The sequence below is a fragment of the Piliocolobus tephrosceles genome, chromosome 6 (genome assembly GCF_002776525.5).
Source record: "Piliocolobus tephrosceles isolate RC106 chromosome 6, ASM277652v3, whole genome shotgun sequence".
Taxonomy (NCBI): Eukaryota; Metazoa; Chordata; class Mammalia; order Primates; family Cercopithecidae; genus Piliocolobus; species Piliocolobus tephrosceles.
Window position 1 is genome coordinate 36,226,796 of NC_045439.1, and position 15,040 is coordinate 36,241,835.

Here is a 15,040-nt window from a genome sequence, read left to right on the forward strand (position 1 = left end):
ATATGCACATTCACTCTTGTTATTAATTAATTAGATGTAAATTTGAAAAGTGTACCAAAAATTTAAAATCGCTATCCTTTTTGGCCTAACATTTCCACCTCTGCAAAGTAAATATTGAGATGTTCTTTACAAGATTGTTTGTAATTTTGAAGAAAAGAAAAAGGAGATAGTATCTCTATATATGAATATATAGATATATCATATTTATATATACTATATATGCCTGGCACATATATATCTCTGATATATGTATATAGAGGTATATATAAATTATGATCTATGTATATGTTAAAATAATACCTATCCCTTTAAAAATGTATGGGTAGAGGACTTCTAGTTTTGTCCAAGGTGGAGTATCCCCATTTGTCCCTGGTATCTTTCTTTACAACTAAAAAACCCTGGAATTAACAAACAAATATAGGAAGACTCTGAAAGATGGAAAGAAGATGACAGACTAACTAGGGACTTCATAAAACTTTATTAAGAACTGAGATGAAGTTATCACCTAGCTTTTGAATAATGGATATTTCTCTCAATTCTTGTTGCATGAAGACATTTTGGTAAACAGCAAAGAGTCTTTTCCAAACAAAAAAAATCCTTAGGGATAAATGGCAAATTCAAATCATCCCAGACCTCTACACATTTACTTCTTAGTTTTGGTGTGGATGTACTTGTGGGATGTGCATCGTAGGATGGCAGAAAACCAGAGGTCGTCCCTGGGAAGCCCAGGCTTCTAAAGAAACATTCTTGTTATAAAACTGTATCCGTGCAAGTGAGTGAGAAATATAGCCATCATTTTAATTAACACATCTCTAGTTCTGCCTGGAAAGCATTTAAAGAGGTTGGTAGGATACTTGGCTCCCATAGCAGTTGCTGTGCAAATCCTTTGAAAAGCAGTGGAATTTCAATAGCTCAGAGGATGACAGAGAAGGAACATAAGGATTTTGGAAAAGAAAGATATGAGGAATCCATCGTGATTCTTTTTAGCAGGGCATGCCAGGGCAAGGAAGGAGGTCTCAGTGGACTCTCTGTCTTCCTGGATCATTTTGCTCACTTGTATCATCTAATTAGTTTTTGAAACTGCAACAGTTCACTCTGGAATGACTCTGGGATCAAGGAGAGTGTGTCCACCTGTTGTCAAATGCTTCTGAGACATTACGTGAGAATAGGATACAGAACCAATCATTGAGTTTAGCAACATAGAGGTCATCAGGAACCTTTACTGAGGAAGAATAGGCATGAAGCCTCGTTGGAGTGGAGTGAAGAAAGAATGGAAAGTAAGGAAGTTAAAACAGCGGATGTGGGAAACTTCTGAGAAATATTTTGCAGTTAAGGGGGACAGAGAAGTAGAGTGGTATCCAGAGACAGAAGACTAAGTTGGTTAGGGTCATTGATATGGTTTGGATTTGTGTCCTTACCCAAAACTTATGTTCAACAGTTAATCCCCACCATTAATTATAATATTGGATGTGGGACCCAGTGGGAGGTGACTGGATCATGGGAGTAGATTTCTCATGTATAGTTTAGCACCATCCGCCTTGGTACTGTCCTCGAGATAGTGAGTGAATTCTCATGAGATCCGATTATTTAAAAGTGTGTAGCACTCCCACTTTACTCTCTTGCTTTTGCTCCTGCCATGTGAGACGTCTGGTCACCCTTTGCCTTCTGCCATGATTGGAAGTTCCCTGAGGCCTCCCCAGAAGCAGAAGCCGCTACACTTCCTGTGCAGCCTGCAGAACCATAAGCCAATTAAACGTCTTTTGTTTGTAAATTACCCAGTCTCAGGTATTTCTTTATCGCAATGTGAGAATGGACGAATACAGTCATGTTATGGAGAACTTTTTTTACATTGGCAAAGGGTAACCCTGAAGATTTCAGAATCAGAAAAATTGTTATAGGTGTAGGTTTGGGCTGGCAGCGATGGCCCACGTCTGTAACCCCAGCACTTTGGGAGGCCAAGGCAGGGGGATTGCTTGAGCTCAGGAGTTTGAGGCCAGCCTGGGCAATGTGGTGAGACCCCCATTTCTATTTATAAAAAAATTTTTAAATAGGAGGAGTCGGCTTGGAAATGGGAATGTGGCAGGAATAACTTGAAGGAAAGGGTGATGTTGAGAGACTGGTGGAACAGATGCAGCAGTAGTCCAGGAATAAAGGGATAAGAATATGAGCCTGGGTGGCAGCCACCAGGATGGAAATTAACAAACAGAAATAAGGGCCATTATAGAAAACGGTGATACTTGCTGAAAGACTTTGAGCAGCGTGCTCTAATCACTTGCTCAGAGATGAAAATGTCAGGCTGAAAGGGAGAAAGGAAGAGGTTAAAGCATATACTTTAAATAAAAAGAAATGAAGTGTACACATACATGTAGCCAGACACAGTGGCTCACACCTGTAATCCTAGCACAGGGCTAAGGTGGACAGATCGCTTGAGCCTAGGGGTTTGTGACAAGCCTAGGCGATATAATGAAACCTCATCTCTACAAAAAATACAGTTAGCCAGGCATGGTGGTCCGCTACTTGGGAGGCTGAAGTGGAAAGATTGCTAGAGCCTGGGGAAGTTGAGGCTGCAGTGAGCTATGATCACACCACTGCACTCCAGCCTGGGCAACACAGGAAGATTCTGTCTCAAAAGAGTTAATGAAAGTATACACGTAAATTTACATGTATGTGTGTGTGTGTGTGTGTGTGTGTATGTGTGTTTAGAGCACACTTGTTGCTGAGAAGCTGAGAACATCCCTGTTAGGGGTCCTGGATAAGATCGTCTGAACACTTTGCTTCTTGATCTTCAACAGCTCTCATTGCAGAGGGCAGGACTTAAGGATTTCCCCATTTGTGTCTCTTTACAGAGACCCCAAAGGGCAGGACCACTGTACACATAATCAAAAGTTGTCCTTTGCTCTGGTGAATGTCAGCTTAAACTGCTGGGCTCTTGGGCCTTTGCTCTGCACTTCTACTCTATGGTCATCTTGAATTCGTCAGCTTTCACATTCTCCCCTACACATCTCTGGTCCTCAGCCTACCAACTCTCCTGACATTCCTTCATGTTGGTGCTGGCTCGCTCTCTGCCTCCAAAGCTATTTAGAGTTCAGGCACCTGCCCTCCTTGTTGCTCCCACCCAGAGATGCTCACTTCTGAATTAGCTCTGTTTGTAAGGAAGCACTCTTCAGCCCTTTTGGAAGGGGAGCTGCTCAGGCTCTGGCAGTACAGCACTCTAATGTTTCATGTTTCCCACCTTCTGCTCTTCCTGGGTGCACAGATGCTTCCTTAAAGGGATGGGGAGGCTGAGTGAAGGCACGCGCAAGGACAGACTCACATGGCATTGGGCATACTGCCATTGCCACTCAGGCATCATGGTTAACTCCAACACAGGATGTCTAGTTCCTTCATTGCTTATGGAAACCTGCTTTCCCTCCCTCAAGCTTGGCTACTCTCACCTTCAGGTAGGAATGAATATATTTTAACTGTAAGGGTAAACCCCAACAGTTATTTCCCAGAGGCCTCTGAGCTGCACATAAAACCCAGAATATGGCGAGGCTTATGTTGTGTAGAATCATCCGTTCAAGGACAATTAAAAGAAATGTTGTCAGGAAGCCTCCTCTCACCTGGCACTCGTCTACTACCTTGGGCAAGTTATTTAACCATTCCAGGTCTCATGTCCCTCACCTGGTGAGGATGAAGTGAGTGAATATAGATGAAGCATTCAGAACAATGCCTGGCATTTTGGCTCTGTTCCAGATAAGGAGGGGGTATAACCACACGTGTATACTGCACATCAAATGTTTACATACATGCATAGCTGCTTCAATTGACAGAGATCCACTTGGCCAGAGTCTTACAGAAGTGAAACTGGAGTTTAGGTGAAAATGTTTCCAGATGCTGCCACTCCTTTCTTATTTGGTTTTTTGTTGTTGTTTATTTGTTTCCTGGATGCCCTGGGTGTGAGTGCTGCCTATAGGAAGATTCCGCACTCCTCTTAGCCAGGAGAAAGAAGGCAAGTGACACTAGGGCAGGAAAGCTGGCTGAGGAGGAGAGGTAGGGAAAATGTGAATGCTAACAGCCTAGGACTGCTGTTGGAGATCTCCCTCTCACATTGGACATTATCTGCAAAGTCGCTTTCTGTGCACAAACACCATGTGGTGGGAGTAATGGGGACTTTAAAAGGAAGGCTGATGGCCGGGCTCACGCCTGTAATCCCAGCACTTTGGGAGGCCAAGGCGGGCGGATCGCGAGGTCAGGAGATTGAGACCATTTTGGCTAATATGGTGAAACCCCGTCTCTACTAAAAATATAAAAATTAGCCAGGTGTGGTGGCGGGCGCCTGTAGTTCCAGCTACTCTGGAGGCTGAGGCAAGGGAACCGCTTGAACCCAGGAGGTGAAGGTTACAGTGAGCCGAGATGGTGCCACTGCACTCCAGCCTGGCAACAGAGCAAGACTCTGCCTCAAAAAAAGCAAAAATCAAAAAACAAAAAACAAGGCAGGTGGGCATCTGTGGCAGACAGTGAAAGAGCTCTGTGAGAAAGGGACTGAACAAGGGGCATCATATGTATCCAAGGAAACAATGCCAAATAGCCCCAGCTGGGGCTTAACAAGAGGAAGCTGGCTGGACCCAGAGCTCTGGGGAGAATGGGGAGGTGTTTATAAAGCAGAGGTATTCGGCTCTCTCTGTGTTTATGAACTCTCAGATAGAAATGAAGAAACTTGGAACTGTGTGTGTATGTGTGTGTGTCAGAGAGAGGAAATATGAATGAACAATTTGGGGTGACCTTTAAAACATGGCTAAGACTGATTTAAACCACCATTCCTGAACTGCAGAAATTCCAAATCCCTCCCTAAGATTTCTGTGAATTTCTAGATGGGCCCATGTCCGCTAGGATCCCCCATTGACTCCACATTCCAGTTCCACTGAGTGCATTCCATTTACAGATAATTTCCACACCCTGTTTACCAGCCTGCTGAAGTTAGAATCTAGTTTTGCCTCTTACCTGCTGTGTGACCTTGGACAAATCACTTAACCTCTCTGCTTCTGGTGCCTCACTCACAAAATGGTGAAAATACAATTGCTTACCTTATCGGTTTGCTTTGAGTATTATTAAATAAGATAGTTACTATAAAGCATGTAAACCTGTTAGTGTATGTATGGAGCTTAGAATTCCACTTGGCACATAATCAACATTTTTACATTATTATTATTATTATGCTGAGGTGATTATTATGCATTAAAACAGCCGTTGAAGTTGCCTCTTTTCTTTCCACTCAAAACAGCCCTCTCCAAAGGGTCTGTGTGTGTTTATGTGTGTGTGTTTGTGTGTGTGTTTATGTGTTTGTGTGTTTATGTGTGTGTTTGTGTGTGTGTTTATGTGTGTGTTTGTGTGTGTGTTTGTGTGTGTGTTTATGTGTGTGTGTTTGTGTGTGTTTATGTGTGTGTTTGTGTGTGTGTGTTTGTGTGTGTGATTATGTGTGTTTGTGTGTGTGTTTATGTGTGTGTGTTTGTGTGTGTTTGTGTGTGTGTTTGTGTGTGTTTATGTGTGTTTGTGTGTGTGTTTATGTGTGTGTGTTTGTGTGTGTTTGTGTGTGTTTATGTGTGTTTGTGTGTGTGTTTATGTGTGTGTTTGTGTGTGTGTTTATGTGTGTTTGTGTGTGTTTTTTTGTGTGTGTTTATGTGTGTGTGTTTGTGTGTGTTTTTTTTTGTGTGTTTATGTGTGTGTACAGAAGACTTTATTAAATACTAGAGTGATGAAGACGTTTTCATTTAATTTGTGCCAACAGTGTGTAATTTCAGGGTATGTATTTAATGATTGTGTTCCTAAAAGCTCCTCAGACATTTCTAGTTTAAACTCACCCTTTTCTCATTCCTCCTGCTTTCCACATGGCTAATCTTTGTGAATGCCAAAAAATTGAGCTACCTGTTACTCCACCTTTAGCTCTACTGACTCATGTTCTCAGGGTCTCATCTTTCACCCCCAATCTGTTTATCAAGAATTGCCTTAAGCATAGGTATTTCCTTTGTTCATATACACAGTAGATACAGTTCCCTGTGGTTCTCATGAATCCTTTAATATCGAAGTATGTTCAAAGCAATCTGATTAATTATTTTATCATTTGAACTTTTACTCCAGCTGCAGTTTTTCTATAAATCCACATTTTCACACTTTAGGCTGCAAAAGTAATACAAGAGACCGTGAGTCCCTAGAGAGCAGAGATCAAACCACTTTGATCGTTATACTCACAGCAGTACCCAGTTGGTGGCTCAAAAATTGATATACATTTGTATTTCATTGTCTATACCTTTTTTTTTTTTTTTTTTTTGAGAGGGAGTCTCGTTCTGTCACCAGGCTGGAGTGCAGTGGCACAATCTTGGCTCACTGCAACTTCTGCCTCCCGGGTTCAAGCGATTCCCCTGTCTCTGCCGCCCAAGTAGCTGAGACTACAGGCGCCCGCCACCATGCCTGGCTAATTTTTTGTATTTTAGTACAGACGGGATCTCACCATATTTGCCAGGATGGTCTTGATCTTCTGACCTTGTGATCTGCCCACCTCAGCCTCCCAAAGTGCTGGGATTACAGGCCCGAGTCACGGTGCCTGGCCATCTATATCTTTTCAGTAGGAATGAAATACCTTTTTCTGGGAGATGGCTTCAAGCCTGGCGTTCATTGGCAATTAGTAGATACACAGGTGCGGGATTTCTTCACTATCAGGTCAGTAAAGTAAATCATTCCTTTTGGGCTCAACTAGATAAAGGCCCAAATGATATCTGTTCCACCATATAATCCCGGGAACTTTTGATCATCACAAGGAATTCTCATTCTTTTCACTCCACAGGATTTGGTTTATAACTTTGTGTTGTTGTAATTAACCTCCTTGATACTTGATTTTTCTGTGGCATAGTAAATAAGTTCAATTTCTTTTTCTTTTTTTTTAGGAAAATATATTTATTATTGTTATACCAGCAGTGATACAAAAAGTCTAAACAGAAAAGTGTTCTTTTTTGTTTTAAACTTTTATTTTAGGTTCAGGGGTACATGGGCAGGCTTATTATACAGGTAAGCTCATGTCACAGGGGTTTGTTGTACAGATCGTTTCATCTCCCAGGTATTAAGCCCACTGCCCAATAGTTATTTTTTTCTGCTCCTCTCCCTCCCCCCACCTCCCACCCTCACGTAGACCCCAGTGTCTGTTGTTCCCTTCTGTGTGTCCACGTGTTCTTTTCATTCAGCTCCCACTTATAAGTGAGAGCATGCAGTATTTGGTTCTCTGTTCCTGCATTAGTTTTCTAGGGAAAAATAACTTCTATTTCTACTATGTTTAACATTGTGACTGTGGTTATTCCTCCCAGTGGGGTATTCCTGGGAGAAGAAAAGATAAAAGAAACAGTTTCTAAAAGGGAAAAGTGACATTCTTTTCTCCATAGACATGTTATTTCTAGAACGGCAGATGTCTCTTTGTTTCATATACAATTTTGTTTAAAAAATTTTTTGTAGCCGGGCACGGTGGCTCATGCCTGTAATCTCAGCACTTTGGGAGGCTGAGGTGGGCAGATCTCTTGAGGTCAGGAGTTTGAGACTAGCCTGGCCAACATGGTGAAACCCTGTCTCTACCAAAAATACAAAATCAGCCAGGCGTGGTGGTGGGCGCCTGTAATCCCAGCTACTCAGGAGGTGGAGGCGGGAGAATTGCTTAAACTCGGGTGGTGGAGATCGCAGTAAGCCAAGATCGTGCCACTGCACTGCAGTCTGGGAGACAGAGCAAGACTCAGTCTTAAAAAAAAAATTATAATAAAGAGTCTGACATCTGACTCTACTTTGATTTATGTTTCATCCTGACATCTTTTAAACCTTGCCTCTTCTTCTTTCCTTCTTTCCCACATATGGAAAACTGATTAAGAAAGAAAAAAAGCCCAGGTGGTGTCTTCTTTGGTACCAGTAGGAAGTTCAAACAATGCCTAGGAACGCTTGCCTCACTCCTCCGTCACCATAAAAACCCCAACGCAAACCACTTTCTCTGCTTTCTCAACCCATTCTGGGGCCTGCTTGGGAGCCACCTCTTTCCCCAGAAAGCCTTACTATGTGAGTATTAAATCTTTTCATACTCTCTTAGTAGGGGGTAGTTTACAACAGATTTCAGGTACCGATCCATCTTGATTCTCCAGAGTGTCCATAACAATTTTATTAAATATTTAATGCATACAAAGAAGTATTTATATGTTTATTTATATGCTTACAGTAGAAAAGTAGCTGTCTTCGTCTGTTTCTGCTACTATAACAAGATGCTTTAGGCTGGGTAATTTGTAAACAACAGAAATTTCTTTCTTACAGTTACAAAAACTGGGAAGTCCAAGATTGAGGTGCCAGTAGGTTCAGTGTCTCGTGAAAGCTGCTCTGTGCTTCCAAGATGGTGCCTTGTTGCTGTGTCCTCAGATGGTGGAAGGGACAGAGGCTGTGCCCTCACGTAGCAGAAGAGATGGAAGTGCCAGGCAGCTCTCCGAAGCTTCTTTTAGGAAGCCATTAATCCCAGTCACAAGGACGGAGACCAAATGACTTAATCACTTCCCAAAAGACTCCACCTCTTAATATCATCACAGTGGGGATTAAGCTTCAATGTAAGGATTTGGGAGTGACACAAACATTCTCAAGCCATAGCAGTAGCAATGATATATAAAAAAGCTCTAGAAGTATCGTAAGAAATAGAACATTATATTTGCATTGCTTCTCCCTGATTTCATGCTTTGCTCTCCCTAAACCCATCCCCACTGCATCTCATCAGGGTATTAATTAGTCTGAGTTTGTTATTTGTTTATCACTCCCTTTGTTTCACTTTATTTTATGTTTACATTTTAACACAGATGTGAGTATTTATTTATTTATTTATTTATTTGACATGGAGTTTTGCTCTTGTTGCCCAGGTTGGAGTGCAATGGCGCAATCTCGGCTCACTGCAGTCTCTGCCTCCCAGGTTCAAGCAATTCTCCTGCCTCAGCCTCCCGAGTAGCTGGGATTACAGGCATGTGCCACCACGCCTGGCTCATTTTGTATTTTTAGTAGAGATGGGGTTTCTCCATGTTGGTCAGGCTGGTCTCGAACTCCTGACCTCAGGTGATCTGCCCGCCTCGGCCTCCCATAATGCTGGGATTATAGGTATGAACCACTGTGCCTGGCCAGATGTATTTACAAATTGTGTGTGTGTGTGTGAGATTTTTTTTTGAGTTGAGGTCTTACTATGTTGCCCAACCTAGTCTTAAACTCCTGGGCTCATGGGATCCTGCTGCCCCAGCGTCCTGAGTAGCTGAGATTACAAGCATGTGCCACCATGCCTGGTTTATGTTTACTGATTCATTATAACTGAAATCTTATGGTATATACTATTTGGGGACTTTTTCTTCTCAATGTCATCTTTGAAAGTTTTCTTCATATTGATTTATGTAGCTGCATGCATTCATTGTCTCTACTATATTGTATGTCCATTGTCCATAAGTAATTTATGAAATATCCTTTCAGTGGACATGTTGGATTTTTCCCCTTATCTTTTAATCTTACATATAGTATTACTATGAACATTCTTGTACACCAGCTCTGGTGAAAATGTGCAAGTTTCTCCAGCATATATGCCCAGGAGTGGAATTTCTGGATCATACACTACGCACAGCTTTAACACATTTGATGATGACAGATCGATGTTCAAAGAGGCTACAAAAATTTACATTCTGTTTTCATATCTAACCATTTGGATAAACAATTTTCCTAGCACCATTTGTTGAAGGATTCTTAACCTACTGAGTCACAGTATCACCTCTGCCGTAAACCAAGTTTGCATACATACATGGTTTCTGAGTTCTCTATTCTGATCTATTTATTAGTCTGTTTTCATCTGTTTCTGTACAAGTGCAATGGAGGCTTATGAATATAGCTTAGTTATAAACTTTGATCTCTAACAGAATAAGACTCCCACTTTATTCTTTTTCTTTAGCAGTATCCAAACTATTCTTGACCCTTTGTTCTGTAAAAATTTTAGACACAACTTATTGATCCACTGACCCCCAAAACCCAAAACTTGTTAAGCTTTTGATTGGCATTGAATTGAATCTATAAATCAATTGGAAGAAAATCGATATCTTTGCATTAATGAGTCTACCTATGTATAAACATGGCATAACTCCCCATTTATGGAAGGAAGTCATCTCCAATGTTCTTCAGTGAAGTGTTACAGTTTCCCGCCAGGAAAAGCTTGTACATTTTTGGTTTTATTTATTCCTAGCTGTCTTATTTTTATATGCTATTGTAAATGTAATCTTTTTAAAAATTAAGATATTTAAATTATCTGTGGATTTGATGGTGCTTGATGGTATATATGAAAGAACTGACATGCAAGTCTTGGTTTTGATTCAAAATACATAACCTTGTAAGAATCCCTCATTAATTACAATATTTTATGTAGAAATTATTTTGGTTTTTATCTGCACCTCTGAAAAACAACAGTATTTCCTTTTGTTCCTTTCTGGTCCTTGTAACTTTTAACTCTTGTGGTTTATTTTTTATTTTTTATTTTTTGCTTTCTACTGGCTAGAATTTTAAATACAGTGTTCTATAGCAATGTCTTGTTCCTGATTGTAAAAAAGAAGGTTTTTTACCATTAAGTACATATGTAGACTTCTGTAGATACTTTACACTGGCTAGTGGTTATCCTGAGAGTGCTCCTTGGTTGCCTGACAATGCACTTTCTGGGACTGGGAGAACTGCTTCTCTCCAACTGAGCAGGAGGGAATAGCACCTTCCACTGAGGACTGAAGGTGCTATTTGTTGTGATGCCTGAATCCAACCAAGATCACTAGTAAAAATGAGAACATATGACCACACAAACACATAAACATAAATGTTCACGGCAGCATTATTCACAATAATCAAAAAATAGAAACAACCTAAATGGCCATCAACTGATAAATGGATAAATGAAATATGGCCTATTCATACAATGGAACATTATTGATAAAAAGTAATGAAATACTGATGACACACGCTACAACATGGATGAACTGCAAAGCCATTATACTCAGTGAAAAAAGCCAGTCACAGAATATATATTGGATGATTCTAATTACATTCAATGTCAAAAAATGAATGTATAGAGATAGTAGATTAGGAGTGGAAATGGAGAGTGGCTGTAAAGGGACATGAGGTCTCTTTTTAGGGGGATGGAAATGTTCTAAAATTCAGGTGTGATAAAGGTAAAACTAGGTTATTGTACAATACTGTAAATATACTAAAATTCACTGAATTATACACTTAAAACAGGAAAATTTATGGAATGTAGATTATATCTCAATGAGGCTGTTTTAAAGATGGATCAATAAAAGCAGCCGATGTTCCATGACAACTGATTGGCTGGCATCTAACCCTAGTCTAGGTCCTGACTGATTATTTGCTGCATACATGGCTGCTCCGATGCTTTCATGGAGGGTAGAATAGCAATGGGACTGGGCATTATCACAAATCACTGAACAGCTAGTATCTGCCCATTGCTTGTTACTTAAATTGTAACTGCATTTCCTGCACTAAAAGTCACTCTCTCTCTTACACAGTAATAAGCCTGTAGCAAGGCTACACAATACCCATCTCCCTTATACTCAGAGGAGAGCCACACCTCTATCCAATAATGCTCTGGCCCCTACTTACCTCTGCATTGGATTATGAGAAAATAGAAGAATTGGACCTTATCTTGAAATATTCCAGATACCTCCCTGCACAAAAAATAAAATAAAATCTGTTTTATATACCCATATCAGATGCCATCATGGTGTTTGTCTTCACCTACTTCTTCTTATCCTGGTCGGCCCACAGTTTCTACTGCTATGGATGCTGAATAACTGAATTTTTTCCCCCATATATTGAGGTGCATATCCTATATTTCTCCTTTAGAACGTTAATGTGGTGAATTACATAAATTAGTTTTCTAATGTTAATCCAACCTTCCGTTCCTGAGACAAGCCCAGCTTGGTCAATGTAACAGATACTGTTGGTGCCCTGCCTAGATCCCCTGGGATTCTTTTTACCATCTTGTTGTGCCCATTCCCTAAATGCTATAGTGATGCTGCTAACAGCTCATGCCCGCCTCATTCTCAGGAGACACACCCCTGTTTGATTGGAATTGCCTCACCAGAAGGTGCTTACAAGTTACACCCTGCAGTGATCCTGGGAGATATCTCTGGTAGAAAGACCATGTGGGGGTCTCTGGCAAATACCAGTAAGAAGATTATAGTGCAGGCATCAACGAGTCACAGTCTTTGGCTACTACAGTACTGATGTAATGGGCTCATGAATGGAATAGCCATAATGGCAGAGATGAAGGCTATGCATGGGCACAAAAGCGGGCCATCCATCTCACCATAGCTGAAGTAGATACCGCTGCCACTCTACCTGTCAATGACGGAGACTAATACTGAGACCTTACTAGTGCATGATTCTTTGAGGAGACCAACGAACTACTTAGTGACACTTGATTACTTAAGACCCCCTTGCACCCTAGAAAGTGCAGCAATTCATTTTGACTAAGATTGACATGTTTTCTATGTATGAGTTTACCTTTTCCTGCCTGTACTGATTTGGCTAGCACCTCTGTTCAGGGGCTCATAGACTATCTGGTTAACTAACATAAGATCTCTCATATACTATTACCTCAGATTCAAGGAACAAAAGTTATGACAAAAGAGATCCCACGGTAGGCACATGGCTTTGTAATTTGCTGATCTTACTGCATCCACATTATCTGCACATTGCCTAATAGAGTAGTGGAGTCTTCTACTCTACTATCTTGCTTCACCTCTCAGGACACTAGCCTAATAGAGTAATGGAATGGCCTCTAAGAAATGCAGTTGAGGCAACAGCTTGGGGATGATGTCCTATACAGATGAAGCGCCATCCTTCAGGATGCAGTACATAAATTAAATCAGAGGTTTGCAAACAATGGTTCTTAGGCCGAATATGGCTTGATGCAGTTTTTATTAACAGCATTTTATCGAACAGAGCTACCAGTCATCATTTGCACATTATCTATGGTTCCTTTTATGCTACATCAGCAGAGGTGAGTAGCTGTGAGAGAGACCGTATGCTGTACAAAGATTAAAATATTTACTGTCTCACCCTTTATAGAAAACATTTGCCATTCTTGCCTTAAACCAGTGGTCCTGGTGTGGTTCTTTTTCTCAACAAAATATGGAGTCTCAGAGCCAAAGTTTGAGAGGTAGGATGGCCCTGTGCCAGCAACCCACTTGGGGAAGTTTTGCTTTTAGTTTTGAAACTCTAGCTCTTTAGTTTAAGAACTAGAAGTGCTGGTTTGTAGAAGGTGGAATGTTTCTACTAGAGGACACATTAATGATTCCACTAATCTTAAAGCCATGGCTGCCACTAACCATTTTAGGTCCATTGTGCCAGTACACCAGCAAGAAGCGAGTTACTGTACTTGAAGGGGTAGTTGTCTTTGATAACCATGAGGATTCATGATAATTATTATGTTACATAATGGTGGCAGGGAAGAGTATATTAAGCACTCACATGAGCCACTTGGGGTATCTCTTGGTAATGTCAACCCCTATTTTAACTATAAATTAGCAAGTAGAGCAACTATGGTCAGATAAGTTCATGATAACCAAAATCTCATCCCGCTCAAGAGACCCCACCAGGGAAGCCACCTAGATCAGCAGAAGTGCCAGCTGAGGGTGAGGGAGATAGAGAATGGGCAGTAAAGAAAGGAATCAGTATCAGTTCTGATCTCAGGACCAACTGCAGCAGTGGAAGCTATAGCTTCATCGCACTAACTAGGAACCCATCATAGTCCTAAAAGATACAATCCTGAATGTTGAAATCCCAAAACAGGAAAACTCCTAAAGTCCCAAATTCTGAAAGTCACAATCTTGAAAGATCAAAATCCTAAAAATACAATTCTGGAAAAAATAATACAAAATTCCTTATAGTATATTGAATTATATTTTTAAAAAAGGATTTGAGAAACATGAAAACATGAGAGAATACTTCATAGGCCACTTTATACAATAAAATAGGCAATAAATAACATTTTTGCAAGCAAAAACACTCAGGTTACCTAATGATGGGTACACTAATGACAGTCACAACATATAACCTATGTAAAGAAACAGCTTATATAACTGCAGTAATGTGAAATATCGTGATGGACAGCCTAAGTCTTTTGACAAGTCCCCAAAGAGCCAAGATCTCAAGAAATTTTATCTTGTGCACATGTAGATGTGCAAAAAGAACATCTCATTTATTGTGGAGATTTCAATGTTTTTGTGTACATGCACAATATTTACACACAAAGTTAACATTGTGATAATGCATCTTTGTGAAGTCAAATTTGCAAAAATTTCGTAAAATAAATTAGGACTCCAAAAGTCTTTGCACAGTTTACACCTCCAGTATATTACCTCCAGGAAATGATGTGAAGATGTAACAGCATAGCAAACTTTATTTATTTATTTATTTATTTATTTATTTATTTATTTATTTATTTTTTGACATGGAGCCTTGCTCTGTGGCCCAGACTGGAGTGCAACGGCACGATCTCGGCTCACTGCAACCTCCACCTCCTGGGTTCAAGCTATTCTCATGTCTCAACCTCCCTAGTAACTGGGATTACAGATGCCCATCACCACGCCTGGCTAATTTTTATAGTTTTAGTAGAGATGGGGTTTTGCCATGTTGGTCAGGTTGGTCTCAAACTTCTGACCTCAGGTGATCCACCTGCCTTGGCCTCCCAAAGTACTGGGATTACAGACGTGAGCCACTGTGCCTGGTCATCATAGCAAATTTTTAAAAATAATGATGACTATTTAAAATAGCAGGGAAAAAACTAAAAAGAAAAAACTAAAAGGAAAATTTGACAAATGAAACAGTGTATTACAGGAATAGATTATGAGTAATTGTGCAGAGGTAGTACATAAGAGCTGGCCAACTTCCATGATCATTATATTTTGAAGTCTTGCATCACAATAAATAGCTGGTTTTCTTTTAGGGCATGGTTCCCCTCAGAAAATAC